Source organism: Lathyrus oleraceus, chromosome 1 (genome assembly GCF_024323335.1).
Source record: "Lathyrus oleraceus cultivar Zhongwan6 chromosome 1, CAAS_Psat_ZW6_1.0, whole genome shotgun sequence".
Taxonomy (NCBI): Eukaryota; Viridiplantae; Streptophyta; class Magnoliopsida; order Fabales; family Fabaceae; genus Lathyrus; species Lathyrus oleraceus.
Window position 1 is genome coordinate 394,805,094 of NC_066579.1, and position 16,032 is coordinate 394,821,125.

Genomic DNA, 16,032 nt, shown 5'->3' on the forward strand with positions numbered 1-16,032 from the left:
AGGTTTTGGGAATCAACACAATTAAAAAAAGATGTTCAAAACAGTCAACAAAGAGATAATTAACACAATTAAAAAAAGGTTGTTCAAAACAGTAAATAAAAGAAGATGCATTAATGTCAATAAAAAAAATATGCATTAAAATCATTCTCAAATCAAATATATTTCATTCTCTCTTTTTGTGATCTTTGTCTAGTTATTATTCCTTGTTGCTTCAAGACCTCAAGAGAGAATGATGCTCACATATGGCATTGCACATATGGCCGCTTTAATTCCTATGTCTGAGCACATTAATGCAAAAAGAATTGGTTAAAGGTTTTCCCAATTTTCAAGAGCCTAATGTCAGATGCATTGGTTGTATGAAGGGAAAGCGACATAAAGAGATAATTCTCAATTAGAGTTCTTGGAAAGCAAAAAAAAAGGTTCACACGATGCACTCAGATATTTTTTGTCCCATCAATCCCTATTCAAATGGAAAAAAGTTACTTCACAAATAACTTTAGTAGGAAAACATGGACTTATTTTTTACGTAAAAAATCAAAAGCATTTGAAGAATTTCCAAAAATTTAAAATGCTTGTTGAAGGAAAATCAAGTAGTAAAGTTATATGTTTGAGAACTCAAAGATGAGGTGAATATACTTCTACTTATTTTAATACATTTAGTGATGCTCATGGGATAATGAGATAACTCATTGATGCATCTTATTCTCAACAATATAGAGTCCTTGAGATAGAGAACACATCCATATTGAATAAGGTTAAATTCTTGCTTAGTGAAAAGAATATGTTAAATAAGTTTTAGTCAAAAACAGTCAAGTGGTCAGTCTATGTTTTGAATAGGTATCATATTTTTTTGTAAGGGATGTCAAGACACAAAAGGCCGAGTGTGGTATGAAACATATTATGCATCACTTTAGGATCTTTGGGTGTATAGCATATGCCCATGTGTTTGATAACTTAAGGAGAAAACTTTATGAAAAAAGCATAATATGCATTCTTTTAATGCTAAGTGAAAAGACAAAGGCGTACAAGTTGTATCATCCAATCAGAAAGAAAATTGTGATAAGTAGTAATTTGTTGAACAAGAAAACATTTGAATGATCAAAATTTTAAAATTGAAGATAAATGTGGCTGTAGTGTAGTGGTGAGAATTCCACGTTATGGCCGTGGAGACCTGGGCTCGAATCCCAGCAGCCACATTATATATATGTGAATATTTGTTTTCTTTTTTGAAATGTTTTAGGGAATTAACACAAGTTTTAAAAGAAGATGCATAAAGTACATTTTATGTAATGAACTTCAGCTTCCATGATGTGGCCATGAAAACTTGGTTGAAGGTTGTTAGAATAAAAATCAATTATGGTTAGTTTAGCTTCATAGATTTAAGCATATTAATGAAAAAAGAAATGATTAAAGGTCTTCCACATTGTGGCCATGGGAACCAAGTTAAAGGTTTTGGGAATCAACACAATTAAAAAAAGATGTTCAAAACAGTCAACAAAGAGATAATTAACACAATTAAAAAAAGGTTGTTCAAAACAGTAAATAAAAGAAGATGCATTAATGTCAATAAAAAAAATATGCATTAAAATCATTCTCAAATCAAATATATTTCATTCTCTCTTTTTGTGATCTTTGTCTAGTTATTATTCCTTGTTGCTTCAAGACCTCAAGAGAGAATGATGCTCACATATGGCATTGCACATATGGCCGCTTTAATTCCTATGTCTGAGCACATTAATGCAAAAAGAATTGGTTAAAGGTTTTCCCAATTTTCAAGAGCCTAATGTCAGATGCATTGGTTGTATGAAGGGAAAGCGACATAAAGAGATAATTCTCAATTAGAGTTCTTGGAAAGCAAAAAAAAAAGGTTCACACGATGCACTCAGATATTTTTTGTCCCATCAATCCCTATTCAAATGGAAAAAAGTTACTTCACAAATAACTTTAGTAGGAAAACATGGACTTATTTTTTACGTAAAAAATCAAAAGCATTTGAAGAATTTCCAAAAATTTAAAATGCTTGTTGAAGGAAAATCAAGTAGTAAAGTTATATGTTTGAGAACTCAAAGATGAGGTGAATATACTTCTACTTATTTTAATACATTTAGTGATGCTCATGGGATAATGAGATAACTCATTGATGCATCTTATTCTCAACAATATAGAGTCCTTGAGATAGAGAACACATCCATATTGAATAAGGTTAAATTCTTGCTTAGTGAAAAGAATATGTTAAATAAGTTTTAGTCAAAAACAGTCAAGTGGTCAGTCTATGTTTTGAATAGGTATCATATTTTTGTTGTAAGGGATGTCAAGACACAAAAGGCCGAGTGTGGTATGAAACATATTATGCATCACTTTAGGATCTTTGGGTGTATAGCATATGCCCATGTGTTTGATAACTTAAGGAGAAAACTTTATGAAAAAAGCATAATATGCATTCTTTTAATGCTAAGTGAAAAGACAAAGGCGTACAAGTTGTATCATCCAATCAGAAAGAAAATTGTGATAAGTAGTAATTTGTTGAACAAGAAAACATTTGTATGATCCAAATTTTAAAATTGAAGATAAATGTGGCTGTAGTTTAGTGGTGAGAATTCCACGTTGTGGCCGTGGAGACCTGGGCTCGAATCCCAGCAGCCACATTATATATATGTGAATATTTGTTTTCTTTTTTGAAATGTTTTAGGGAATTAACACAAGTTTTAAAAGAAGATGCATAAAGTACATTTTATGTAATGAACTTCAGCTTCCATGATGTGGCCATGGAAACTTGGTTGAAGGTTGTTAGAATAAAAATCAATTATGGTTAGTTTAGCTTCATAGATTTAAGCATATTAATGAAAAAAGAAATGATTAAAGGTCTTCCACATTGTGGCCATGGGAACCAAGTTAAAGGTTTTGGGAATCAACACAATTAAAAAAAGATGTTCAAAACAGTCAACAAAGAGATAATTAACACAATTAAAAAAAAGGTTGTTCAAAACAGTAAATAAAAGAAGATGCATTAATGTCAATAAAAAAAATATGCATTAAAATCATTCTCAAATCAAATATATTTCATTCTCTCTTTTTGTGATCTTTGTCTAGTTATTATTCCTTGTTGCTTCAAGACCTCAAGAGAGAATGATGCTCACATATGGCATTGCACATATGGCCGCTTTAATTCCTATGTCTGAGCACATTAATGCAAAAAGAATTGGTTAAAGGTTTTCCCAATTTTCAAGAGCCTAATGTCAGATGCATTGGTTGTATGAAGGGAAAGCGACATAAAGAGATAATTCTCAATTAGAGTTCTTGGAAAGCAAAAAAAAAAGGTTCACACGATGCACTCAGATATTTTTTGTCCCATCAATCCCTATTCAAATGGAAAAAAGTTACTTCACAAATAACTTTAGTAGGAAAACATGGACTTATTTTTTACGTAAAAAATCAAAAGCATTTGAAGAATTTCCAAAAATTTAAAATGCTTGTTGAAGGAAAATCAAGTAGTAAAGTTATATGTTTGAGAACTCAAAGATGAGGTGAATATACTTCTACTTATTTTAATACATTTAGTGATGCTCATGGGATAATGAGATAACTCATTGATGCATCTTATTCTCAACAATATAGAGTCCTTGAGATAGAGAACACATCCATATTGAATAAGGTTAAATTCTTGCTTAGTGAAAAGAATATGTTAAATAAGTTTTAGTCAAAAACAGTCAAGTGGTCAGTCTATGTTTTGAATAGGTATCATATTTTTTTGTAAGGGATGTCAAGACACAAAAGGCCGAGTGTGGTATGAAACATATTATGCATCACTTTAGGATCTTTGGGTGTATAGCATATGCCCATGTGTTTGATAACTTAAGGAGAAAACTTTATGAAAAAAGCATAATATGCATTCTTTTAATGCTAAGTGAAAAGACAAAGGCGTACAAGTTGTATCATCCAATCAGAAAGAAAATTGTGATAAGTAGTAATTTGTTGAACAAGAAAACATTTGTATGATCCAAATTTTAAAATTGAAGATAAATGTGGCTGTAGTTTAGTGGTGAGAATTCCACGTTGTGGCCGTGGAGACCTGGGCTCGAATCCCAGCAGCCACATTATATATATGTGAATATTTGTTTTCTTTTTCAGCTTCCATGATGTGGCCATGGAAACTTGGTTGAAGGTTGTTAGAATAAAAATCAATTATGGTTAGTTTAGCTTCATAGATTTAAGCATATTAATGAAAAAAGAAATGATTAAAGGTCTTCCACATTGTGGCCATGGGAACCAAGTTAAAGGTTTTGGGAATCAACACAATTAAAAAAAGATGTTCAAAACAGTTAACAAAGAGATAATTAACACAATTAAAAAAAAGGTTGTTCAAAACAGTAAATAAAAGAAGATGCATTCATGTCAATAAAAAAAATATGCATCAAAATCATTCTCAAATCAAATATATTTCATTCTCTCTTTTTGTGATCTTTGATCTAGTTCTTATTCCTTGTTGCTTCAAGACCTCAAGAGAGAATGATGCTCACATATGGCATTGCACATACGGCCACTTTAGATTCCTAGGTTTGAGTACATTAATGCAAAAAGAAACGGTTAAAGGTTTTCCCAATTTCATGGAGCCTAGTGTCAGATGCATTGATTGTATGAATGGAAAACAACATAGAGATATAATTTTCAATTAGAGTTCTTAGAAAGCAAAGAACAAGGTTTACATGATGCATTCAGATATTTGTTGTCCCATCAATCCTTACTCAAATGGAAAAAATTTACTTCACCACCTTCACAAATAACTTTAGTAGCAAAACATAAACTTATTTTTTACGTAAAAAATCAAAAGCATTTGAGGAATTTCCGAAATATAAAATGCTTGTTGAAATGAAATCAAGTAAAAAAGATATAGGTTTGAGAACTCAAAGATGAGGTGAATATACTTCTACTTATTTTAATAAATTTAGTGATGTTCATGGAGTTATGAGATAACTCATTGATGCATCTTATTCTCAACAATATGGAGTCCTTGAGAGGGAGAACACAACCATATTGAATATGGTTAAATTCATGCTTAGTGAAAAGAATGTGCTAAATAAGTTTTGGTCAAAAACAGTCAAGTGGTCAGTCTGTGTTTTGAATAGGTATCATATTTTTTCATAAGGGATATCAAGCCACAAAAGGCCGAGTGTGGTATGAAACATGTTATGCATCACTTCAGGATCTTTGGGTGCTATGAAACATGTTATGCATCACTTTAGGATCTTTGGGTGTATATCATATGCCCATGAGTTTGATAACTTAAGGAGAAAACTTTATGAAAAAAACATAATATGCATTCTTTTAAGGCTAAGTGAAAAGACAAAGGCATACTAGTTGTATGATCCAATCAGAAAGAAAATTGTGATAAGTAGTAATTTGTTGAACAAGAAAATTTTGTATGATCCACATTTCAAAAATGAATACAAGTGTGGATGTAGTTTAGTGGTGAGAATTCCATGTTGTGGCTGTGGAGACTTGGGCTCAAATCCCAGCAACCACATTATATATGTGTATATTCTTTTTCTTTTTTGAAATGTTTTGGGGAATTAACACAAAAAGATGCATAAAATTTGTATTATGTAATGAACTTTAGCTTCCATGTTGTGTCCATGGAAACTTGGTTAAAGGTTGTTAGAATCAAAATCAAATATTGTTAGTTTAACTTCATAGATTTAAGCATATTAATTACAAAAGAAGGTCTTACACATTGTGGTCGTGGGAACCAAGTTAAAGGTTTTGGGAATTAACACAATTAAAAAATATATTTAAAACAGTAAATAAAAGAATATGCATTAATGTCAACAAAAAAAAAAGATGCATTAAAATCATATTATATAATGATCCTTTTTATTACATCAATATTTATCATCCTTAATATAGTAAATGATAAAAGGTTATTTCCCTAAATATAGTATCAATATATTAAGATTTGAAATATTTTTATTATTTAATTGATATGCAGTGTCAATTTAAAGATGTTTGATAACGTTAACTCAAATATCTTTCATTTTCATTTTTTGTGATCTTTGATCTAATTATTTTTCCTTATTGTTTCAAGACCTCAAGAGAGAATGATGCTCACATATGGCATTGCACATATGGTCATTTTAGATTCCTAGGTTTGAGTAGATTAATGCAAAAAGAAATGGTTAAAGGTTTTCCTAATTTTAAAGAGCCTAGTGTCAAATGCATTGATTGTATGAAACATAGAGATATAATTCTCAATTAGAGTTCTCGGAAAGCAAAAAAAAAGGTTCACATAATGCACTCAAATATTTGTTGTCCCATCAATTCTTACTGAAATGGAAAAAAGTTACTTCACCACATTCACAAATAACTTTAGTAGCAAAACATGGACTTATTTTTTACGTAAAAAATCAAAAACATTTGAAGAAGTTCTGAAATTTAAAATGATTATTGAAAGTAAATCAAGTAGTAAAGTTATATGTTTGAGAACTCAAAGATGAGTTGAATATACTTCTACTTATTTTAATAAATTTAGTGGTGCTCATGGGATTATGAGACAACTCACTGATGCATATCATTCTCAACAATATGGAGTCCTTGAGAGGGATAACACAACCATATTGAATATGGTTAAATTCATGCTTAGTGAAAAGAATGTGCTAAATAAGTTTTGTCAAAAATAGTCAAGTGGCCGGTCTGTGTTTTGAATAGGTATCATATTTTTTCATAAGGGATATCAAGCCACAAAAGGCCGAGTGTGGTATGAAACATGTTATGCATCACTTCAGGATCTTTGGGTGCTATGAAACATGTTATGCATCACTTTAGGATCTTTGGGTGTATATCATATGCCCATGAGTTTGATAACTTAAGGAGAAAACTTTATGAAAAAAACATAATAAGCATTCTTTTAAGGCTAAGTGAAAAGACAAAGGCATACTAGTTGTATGATCCAATCTGAAAGAAAATTGTGATAAGTAGTAATTTGTTGAACAAGAATATTTTTGTATGATCCACATTTCAAAAATGAATACAAGTGTGGATGTAGTTTAGTGGTGAGAATTTCATGTTGTGGCTGTGGAGACTTGGGCTCAAATCCTAGCAACCACATTATATATGTGTATATTCGTTTTCTTTTTTGAAATGTTTTGGGGAATTAACACAAGAAGATGCATAAAATTCGTATTATGTAATGAACTTCAGCTTCCACGTTATGTCCATGGAAACTTGGTTAAAGGTTGTTAGAATCAAAATCAAATATTGTTAGTTTAACTTCATAGATTTAAGCATATTAATTACAAAAGAAGGTCTTACACATTGTGGTCGTGGGAACCAAGTTAAAGGTTTTGGGAATTAACACAATTAAAAAATATATTTAAAACAGTAAATAAAAGAATATGCATTAATGTCAACAACAAAAAAGATGCATCAAAATCATATTATATAATGATCCTTTTTTTACATCAATATTAATTATCCTTAATATAGTAGATGATAAAAGGTTATTTTCCTAAATATAGTATCAATATATTAAGATTTGAAATATTTTTATTATTTAATTGATATGCAGTGTCAATTTAAAGATGTTTGATAATGTTAACTTAAATATCTTTCATTCTCATTTTTTATGATCTTTGATCTAATTATTTTTCCTTGTTGTTTCAAGACCTCAAGAGAGAATGATGCTCACATATGGCATTGCACATATGGTCATTTTAGATTCCTAGGTTTGAGTACATTAATGCAAAAAGAAATGGTTAAAGGTTTTCCTAATTTTAAGGAGCCTAGTGTCAAATGCATTAATTGTATGAAACATAGAGAGATAATTCTCAATTAGAGTTCTCGGAAAGCAAAAAAAAAGATTCACATAATGCACTCAAATATTTGTTGTCCCATCAATCCTTACTGAAATGGAAAAAAGTTACTTCACCACCTTTACAAATAACTTTAGTAGCAAAACATGGACTTATTTTTTACGTAAAAAATCAAAAACATTTGAAGAAGTTCCGAAATTTAAAATGATTATTGAAAGGAAATCAAGTAGTAAAGTTATATGTTTGAGAACTCAAAGATGAGGTGAATATACTTCTACGTATTTTAATAAATTTAGTGGTGCTCATGGGATTATGAGACAACTCACTGATGCATATCATTTTCAACAATATGGAGTCCTTGAGAGGGATAACACAACCATATTGAATATGGTTAAATTTATGCTTAGTGAAAAGAATGTGCTAAATAAGTTTGGTCAAAAACAGTCAAGTGGCCAGTCTGTGTTTTGAATAGGTATCATATTTTTTTTGTAAGGGATATCAAGTCACAAAAGGCCGAGTGTGGTATGAAATATGTTATGCATCACTTCAGGATCTTTGGGTATATATCATATGCCCATGTGCTTGATAACTTAAGGAGAAAGATTTATGAAAAAAGCATAATATGCATTCTTTTAAGGCTAAGTGAAAACACATAGGCATACAAGTTGTATGATCCAATCAGAAAGAAAATTGGGATAAGTAGTAATTTGTTGAACAAGAAAACATTTGTATGATCCATATTTCAAAAATGAACATGAATGTGGTTGTGGTTTAATGGTGAGAATTCCACAATGTGACCGTTGAGACTTGGGCTCGAATCCTAGTAGCCACATTATATATATGTATATCTTTTTTCTTTTTTGAAATGTTTTTGGGATATAAAGCAATTTTTAAATCAATATGCATAAAAATCATATTCTGTAATGAACTTCAGCTTCCACGTGTTGGCCATGGAAACTTGGTTGAAGGTTTTTAGAATAAAAATCAAATATGGTCAGTTTAGCTTCATAGATTTAAGCATAATAATGAATAAATAAATGATTAAAGGTCTTTCACATTGTGGTCGTTGGAACCAAGTTAAAGGTTTTGGGAATTAATACAACTAAAAAAAAGGTGTTCAAAAGAGTAACTAAACTTAGATGCATTAATGTCAACAACAAAAAATGCGTTAAAATCATATTACGTAATGATCTAAGAGAGAATGCAAACCTAGGAATCTCTTTTCTTTTTTGAAATGTTTTTGGGATATAAAGCAATTTTTAAATGAATATGCATAAAAATCATATTCTGTAATGAACTTCAGCTTCCACGTGGTGGCCATGGAAACTTGGTTGAAGGTTTTTAGAATAAAAATCAAATATGGTCAGTTTAGCTTCATAGATTTAAGCATATTAATGAATAAATAAATGATTAAAGGTCTTCCACATTGTGGTCGTTGGAACCAAGTTAAAGGTTTTGGGAATTAATACAATTAAAAAAAAAGGTGTTCAAAAGAGTAACTAAACTTAGATGCATTAATGTCAACAACAAAAAAATGCGTTAAAATCATATTATGTAATGATCTAAGAGAGAATGCAAACCTAGGAATCTAAGAGAGAATGGTGCACAAATATGGCATTGCACATATGGCCACTTTAGATTCCTAGGTTTGAGCATATTAATGCAAAAAAAAATGGTTAAAGGTTTTCCCAATTTTAAGGAGCCTAGCGTCAGATGCATTTATTGTACGAAGGGAAAGCAACATAGAGAGATAATTTGGTTCATCGGATGCACTCAAATATTTATTGTCCCATCAATCCTTACTCAAATGGAAAAAAATAACTTCACCACCTTCACAAATAAATTTAGTAGGAAAAGATGGACTTATTATTTTACATAAAAAATCAAAAACATTTGAAGAATTTTTGAAATTTAAAATTCTTGTTAAAAGGAAATCAAGTAGTAAAGTTATATGTTTGAGAACTCAAAGATAGGGTGAATATACTTCTACTTATTTTAATAAATTTAGTGATGCTCATGGTATTATGAGATAACTCATTTATGCATATTCTCCTCAAAAACATGGAGTCCTTAAGAGGGAGAACACAACCATATTGAATATGGTTAAATTCATGCTTAGTGAAAAGAATGTGCTAAGTAAGTTTTAGTCAAAAACAATCAAGTGGTCAGTGTGTGTTTTGAATAGGTATCGTATTTTTTTTTGTAAGGGACAACAAGCCACAAAAGGCCGAGAGTGGTATGAAACATGTTATGCACCACTTCAGGATCTTTGGGTGTATATCATATGCCCATGTGCTTGATAACTTAAGGAGAAAACTTTAGGGAAAAAAGCATAATATGCATTCTTTTAAGGCTAAGTGAAAAGACAAAGGCTTACAAGTTGTATGATCCAATCAGAAAGAAAATCATGATAATTAGAAATTTGTTAAACAAGAAAATATTTGTATGATCCACATTTCAAAAATGATCACAAATGTGGTTGTAGTTTAGTGTTGATAATTCCATGTTGTGGATGTGGAGACCTGGGTTTGAATCCCAACATATATATGTAATGCCATAAAAATGTTTTGTGGATGTGGAGACCTTGGATCATACAAATGTTTTTGGGAATTAACACTAGTTTTAAAAGAAAATGCATAAAAATCGTATTATGTAATGCCATGGAAACTTGGTTGAAGTTTTTAGAATAAAAATCAAATATGGTGGGAACCAAGTTAAAGGTTTTGGGAATTAATACAATTAAAAAATAGATATTCAAAAGATTAACTAAAGTAAGATGCATTAATGTCAACAAAAAAAATGCATTAAAATCATATTATGTAATGATCCTTTTTTACATCATTATGTAATCATCCTTAATATAGTCGATGATAAAAAGTTATTTCCCTAAATGTAGTATCAATATATTAAGATTTGAAATATTTTTATTATTTAATTGATATGCTGTGTCAATTTAAAGATGTTTGATTATGTCAACTCAAATATATTTCATTCTCACTTTTTGTGATCTTTGATCTTGTTCTTATTCCTTGTTGCTTCAAGACCTAAGAGAGAATCATGCACAAAATAGGCATTGCACGTATGGCCACTTTAGATTCCTAGGTTTGAGCACATTAATGCAAAAATAAATGGTTAAAGCTTTTCCTAATTTTAAGGAGCCTAGCGTCAGATGCATTTATGTTAGACGATAGTACCGATCTAGAAGGGGGGTTGAATAGATCAATTTTAAACTTTAGCGCTTTTTAAAAATGTTTTCAACGGTTGCGGAAGCACCCTAGATAGTAATCATCTAAACGATCCGTTAATGGAAATATTGGATATACGTGAAACCGAATGGAATTACTTAAGATAGAGAATATCAACCTTTATCTAAATCAATCGATTAACCACTATGATCTTTGATATCGTTACCTCTAATAATTCTTAACACAATAAGAGATCAAGGAAAATATTACTAAGTTTGTGTGAGATTAATTTTATCGAACACTTCGTGTGCACTTCACACCAAGTTTCAATTTCACTCAAATTGAATGTGCAGAATTTTACTCAGTTGCAATCAAAGTGATTGCAACAATTTATCAAACAGTTGCTATGCACACCAACCAAGTAATATTGATTTTACGATCAATTTCATACAAAACATAATTAATGTAGAACTTAAAGAGTTAAGAGATAGAGAGAACAAGATTGTATTTGTTGAGGCAGTTCCCCTATCGTCCTCGTTTAGGGTACATCTGCCCTCAATTCTAAATCTAGAATTGAGATGTTTTTATTAACATGTTGCAAAGTCAATACAAGAGATCAAATGATCATCACCAATCAACCTCTAGAGTTGTTGCATATCCTATTCTATTCTCTCCCCTTGATTCGAGTTGAACCAAGTTATTCAAGCGCTTCGAACAAACCTCCGGTTACCGCTACCTTTTTGCAAGAACGCGGCGTTCTCCAAAACTTCAGCTCAGCTGATTTCGAACGCAAGTCGCTTGAACCCTAAGATTTCTTCATAATCCTCTGTTTACCGCTACTTGTTTGACCGAACCTTCTGTTCTTCAAACGTTTCACTCGGCTGAATCTGCGAAGCAAAGGTTATTGCAAAAAACCCCAATTCTTGGAGAAAAAAACCACAAGGGTTTTATTCAAAAAAAACCCACACAAAGTCTCAACCCAAACTAAGATAATCCAATCTTATTTTAACGTTATCACATTTGCAATGAACAATGCTCAACAAAGATTATTATGTGTGATTATTGAGAAATACAATAAAGAATGAAGATGATGAGCATTTTGGTGTATATCTTTCACATTTCTTATTAAAATGTTGAAGAAGAGAAATTTAAATATTTATATGATGCATGGACAAATAACTAACATAACAGAAATATTTTGCAAAGTTACACAACATAAAATTAAGTAAAATAGGCGATGAGTCGACTCAAACAGGGGATGAGTCGACTCAAATAAAGTTTATATCAGGGTTGAGTCGACCTATGACTCGACTTGTTCGGACTCGTGGCAATATGGTTCAAATGAAAATGGGAAATGAGTCGACGTAAGGAGTGGATGAGTCGACTCATTCAGGTTTTCCAGGAATGAGTCGACCTGTGATTCGACATGTTCGGACCCGAAGGTTTTGCTCTGAGTCATGAGTCGACTCATAGAGCTTAAACTTCCAAAAATGAGTTTTGCGACGTATTATGACCAATTTAACCGATCTTCTATGAACCTAGGATATTTACTCTGATTAAGTTCATGATTCACATATAAGATATGCTCCTATATGCTTGGACACACTGAACCTATATTTTGAACATGTTAAAGGATGGATGCTTTCTATGCTATGATGATATTATCCAAAGGCACGTTGTGGGCGACTAGAGAGGTTTGGCATCATTAAAATAAGGACTATACATATTTTCCCTAACATACTCCCCCTTTTTGATGATGGCAAACCGTGGCACAAACGCGTACTTTGATGGATATCCTCCTCTTGATTTTATGCATGCCTTTGAACATTCTGCTATTATCCATCTGTTAAATCTGATGTTTTGTTTGTTTCCATTGCTTCTCCCCCTTTGATAACATCAAAAAGAGACAATGAAATTGTCAACATGAAATAAAAACATTCTGAATCACTTAGACAACGACTTTGCAACATATAATTATCAACAACCATGCACATAACAGGCAGTCAATGGAAGAAGTATAGGCATAATTAGCTCACGGAGCAAAACACAATAAGGAAATAATATTATTATAAGTGTTCAATGGATACATTAAGACAAATAAGTAACTAGAATAACATGCACACATAAGAAAATAGAAATTCGTTGAGTTTGAACAATCATCTAAGATCGTCGTTCACGGAACGGTTCAATCTGCCTCTATAACCGGAAGGAGGCGCGAAAGTCTGTCTTCTTTATAGAGGCTGGTTAGTTCAATGACGTTCGTGTTCAGTGTGTTTATAGAGTCTGCGAGAATGCGATTTGAGCCATCAATCTTTTGTAGGATGGTGGAGGAAAAGGAGTTGAAGTTGTCACTGTGAGTTTGTATTTGACTCCTTAGGTCCGCATATCATTCCTCTTGGATGGAAGCAAAAGATGCAAAGTTGTCACCTTCAATCTGAATTTGTTCCTTGATCACACTGAAATTTACCATATTTTCGACTCCGATTTCACATGCATTCTAGTTGTTTTATTATCATTTTGTTGTGTTATTGCTATGTTTTTCTTTGTTTTCAGGTTTTTACTTTAACCGGAGCCCCGATCGAGAAAAGGAGCGAAAAAGAGCCAAAAACCCTAAAATTCAGCATTTTGTTCTTATGGACTACTCAATGGCGGGCGCCACAGACCAAGCCATAACGTGTCCAAGCTCAACTTCCCTCAACTCCCACGTTCTCCACTACATCCACTAAGGCGCCTCACTTTGGCCTTGTGGCGGGCGCCACAAGAGGAAAACAGTTTCCCTCCATTTTCAAGTTGAAGGGCATCCAAGTCATTTCCATCTTTTTACTTGCTTATAAATAGAAACTCGAATTCACTTTTACAATCATCCAAACTTAGAGCAGAGGCAAACTCAGAAGCAACTTTGTTTCACTTAGGCATATATTCAGTTTTATAAAGTGGTAATCGCTTCGCATTGGAGTGTTACCACAATTGTGTAATTGAGTCTGTGATAGAGTCTGTAATCGAGTTTGGAGCACTTTGGAAGGAAGTTAATCCTGCCGCCATTTTCATTTCCGCATTGCAATTTATTCAACCCTCTGATTGGAGCAGGTTTTTATTACTTGTCTTTACTTTATTTATTTTCCCGCACTTGTCTTTACTTTATTTATTTTCCCGCACTCGCTTTACTTTATTTATTTTCCCGCACTCGCTTTACTTTTATTTATTTTCCCGCACTCGCTTTACTTTTATTTATTTTCCCGCACTCGCTTTAAATTATTTATTTCCTGCACTCGCACTACTTTTATTTACTTTTCCCACTCGCACTACTTTTATTTATTTTAATGCACTTTTACTTTATCGTGTCTAGCTATATTTATAAGGTTAGAATCTAAGGATCGTAATTGAACTAGTAATCCGTACAACTGTTCGTAGAAACACTTAAGGGCTATTTTAACTTTCAACTTAAGTTTTCCCGCATTTCAATTCCGTTGGGTAAGATCGAAAGCCGTCCAACGTCTTTTTAAACTTAATTGTTTTTAACTATTTCAAAAATAGCGAAAGCGCTTTGTTTAGTTCATTGGGAGATTTTAACATTAAGAAGAAAAGAGATTTTAAAACTATTTTCGGACGCGTTTATAAGTTTAGAGTCTGGTTCGTGAGAACCTCTTTTGGTTAAGAAATCCAGGTTATAATACTTTTCAACTTAGTCAAGATACTATATTTCTTAAAAATAGGTTTACTACTCTAACGCAATGCGCGCCTTTTTATAAGTGACAATAAGAGGGTTTGACTAGGGAGTACAACTCGGTTCTGAATACGCGAAAGCGACAGTTCCTGTTAAATTAGTTCTTTTCAAAGTAGGAAACATTGTCCGTAAGTAGCTCTACTAGCAAGTACTTGGATTATCAATTAATTACGTGAATTACATTTGACCCTGTCTTTATTAATTAATCTTTATTTCAAACTTTACTTTTCATTGCACACTCCAGAAACACCTATTTTGATTTCCTTTGATAAACACCATAACAATAGATAACGATAGATTGACACTTGGTCTCTGTGGATTCGACAAATCTTTTATATTACTCTGACGCGTTCGTATACTTGCGAAAATACCGCATCAAGTTTTTGGCGCCGTTGCCGGGGACCAATTTCGTCAAATTTCATTTTCCTGTTGTTATATCGTTTAGACTTAGGCTATTTCCCGCCGGTCAATGCGAAGAACTCGCAGCACCGAAAGTTTAAGCTTAGTATACCCTCTGGCGGAACCTGAACGTTACGCTCGCGCACGTTTATTCTTTCATAGAATTAAGAGAGCTATGGCCGAAGATCAAAACCAAAGACCTCTTAAGGACTTCGCTCAACCATCTAATGAAGAACCTAGTTCTAGTATAGTAAACCCAACCATCCCAGCTAATAATTTTGAACTTAAACCATCCCTGTTGCAACTAGTGCAGCAGAGACAATTCGCGGGTCTCGCTACTGAGAACCCAAACCAACATTTAAAAATATTCCTTCAATTAGCAGACACTTTTAAAACCAATGGAGCTTCTCCTGAGGCAATACGTTTAAGATTATTTCCTTTTTCCCTCAGAGATAAAGCCCTATCATGGTTAGATTCCCTTCCACCCAATTCCATTACGACTTGGGATAACCTTAGAAGAGTTTTTCTTGCTAGATATTTTCCCCCGAGTAAAACCGCCGTTCTTCAAAACCATATAACTAGATTTACCCAAAACCAAGGAGAATCGCTGTTCGAAGCTTAGGAGAGATATAATGAGTTATTACGAGCATGCCCACATCATGGCTTAGAAAATTGGTTAATCATTCAAACCTTCTATAATGGACTTCATTACAACACAAAGATGACCATCGACGCTGCCGCAGGCGGTGCTCTGATGAACAAACCTTATCCTGAAGCTAGTGCCCTCATCGAAGATATGGCTCAAAACCATCAATCATGGGGAGTCGAACGAGCGACAGTTGAGAAGAAGGAATCCCAAGGAGGAGTGCATGAACTAAGCTCTATAGACATGATGCAAGCTAAAATGGACGCATTAGCCCTC

The 16,032-nt window shown here is 32.5% G+C and overlaps 3 non-coding genes across 3 annotated transcripts; 2 read left to right on the forward strand and 1 right to left on the reverse strand.

Moving 5' to 3' along the window:
* Nucleotides 1-2,573: 2,573 nt before the first annotated feature.
* On the forward strand, nt 2,574-2,645 carry TRNAH-GUG (transfer RNA histidin (anticodon GUG)). Its single transcript has one exon. It is a non-coding gene; the product is annotated as a tRNA-His (tRNA).
* A 1,377-nt stretch (nt 2,646-4,022) lies between these two features.
* Nucleotides 4,023-4,094, forward strand: TRNAH-GUG (transfer RNA histidin (anticodon GUG)). The gene has a single exon. It is a non-coding gene; the product is annotated as a tRNA-His (tRNA).
* An 11,575-nt stretch (nt 4,095-15,669) lies between these two features.
* On the reverse strand, nt 15,670-15,776 carry LOC127116616 (small nucleolar RNA R71). The gene has a single exon (XR_007801429.1). It is a non-coding gene; the product is annotated as a small nucleolar RNA R71 (small nucleolar RNA).
* Between the last annotated feature and the right edge of the window lie 256 nt (nt 15,777-16,032).